General features: G+C 38.0%; 1 long non-coding RNA gene across 3 annotated transcripts in view; it reads right to left on the bottom strand.

Moving 5' to 3' along the window:
- LOC106878800 (uncharacterized) overlaps positions 1–1,210 on the bottom strand; it is a 9,367-nt gene extending 8,157 nt beyond the window's left edge. For all 3 annotated transcript variants that reach the window (XR_001410551.2, XR_008265456.1, XR_008265457.1), the window contains exons 1-2: positions 977–1,210; positions 654–707 (exon numbers count right to left, since the gene is read on the bottom strand). This is a non-coding gene — a long non-coding RNA (uncharacterized LOC106878800). The remainder of the gene's footprint in view (positions 1–653; positions 708–976) is intronic.
- Positions 1,211–1,231: the final 21 nt, after the last annotated feature.

Below are 1,231 nucleotides of genomic sequence, written 5' to 3'. Positions count from 1 at the left end.
ATATATATATATACACTCCAGATAATACTACCATTCAGAGAAATGAACACGGAATTAAAATAATAAATAAATGCACCCTTTTAAAGCCTAGCCAGGCTCATGGTCCAGGTTTCCCGGTTTCAATGGCGTATGTGTTCCCCAGCTGGACAGGACGCCAGTCCATCGCAGCGTTACTCATTTTTGCCAGCTGAGTGGACTAGAGCAACGTGAAATGAAGTGTTTTGCTCAAGAACACAACGCGTCGCCCGGTCTAGGAATTGAAACCACAGTCTTACGATCATGGTGCTGACACCCTAACCACTAAGCCACGAGCCTCCTCGAACACGGAATTACCCATCGGAATTACAGCATGAATGTGATAATAATTGTAAGTGACCAATAATTGTCACTCAGAGTGAGTGACTAATAATAGACATACAAGTTAAAGACTAATAATAGGCATACAGGTTAAAGACTAATAATAGGTATACAAGTTAAAAAGCTGTAACCTGGAACATAATTAAAAGCAGCCACGGTATCCGCCTGTATAATATACTCCCCAAAACTCTCTCTCTCTCTCTCTCACACACACATACACACACACATAGTACCACAGAAAGTCAGCCGTAGCTTCTTATTATTAGTAAGACAGTAGTAATTGTAACAACACTTACTTGTTTAAATGCTATCAGCTAGGTGCAAAGTCTTCTCCGGAATAGCTTCTCCGACTAGCAAGAATAGATTAAGGTGAAACGATATAAAAACATTCACAACTGAATGTTCATAGAGTAATACAACGGTATGCATACGTACCTCTATACACATGCAAACTCACATTCACACTTACACTCACGTATATATATATACATATTATATATTTGATGTATGTGTTTATGTAAACAAATTGATGTGTGCATGTATGCCTTTGTTTAAAAAAAAAAACAAAGTCGTGTTATTGAGTATATTTGACAATCTTGACAATAAATGCTTGACTCACCTAACAGGTTATGTGGGAACAGATGACTCCAAAACAACGTCACTTGTAATGCGTTGTTAAAATTTTGACGAAGGCGTGGTCATGCGGTTAGAAGCTTGCTTCCCAACAATATAGTTCAGGATTCAATCCCACTACGTGGCATCTTGGGCAAGTGTCTTCTACTAAAGCTTCAGGTCAACCTAAGCCTTTTGAATGAAAATTGTAGACGGAAACAGAAAGAAGCCAGTCGTATATATATACATATATATATATATA

Source organism: Octopus bimaculoides, chromosome 14 (assembly GCF_001194135.2).
Source record: "Octopus bimaculoides isolate UCB-OBI-ISO-001 chromosome 14, ASM119413v2, whole genome shotgun sequence".
Classification (NCBI taxonomy): domain Eukaryota; kingdom Metazoa; phylum Mollusca; class Cephalopoda; order Octopoda; family Octopodidae; genus Octopus; species Octopus bimaculoides.
The sequence above is the reverse complement of the archived record's forward strand: the minus strand, read 5'-3'. Positions and strand labels throughout refer to the sequence as shown.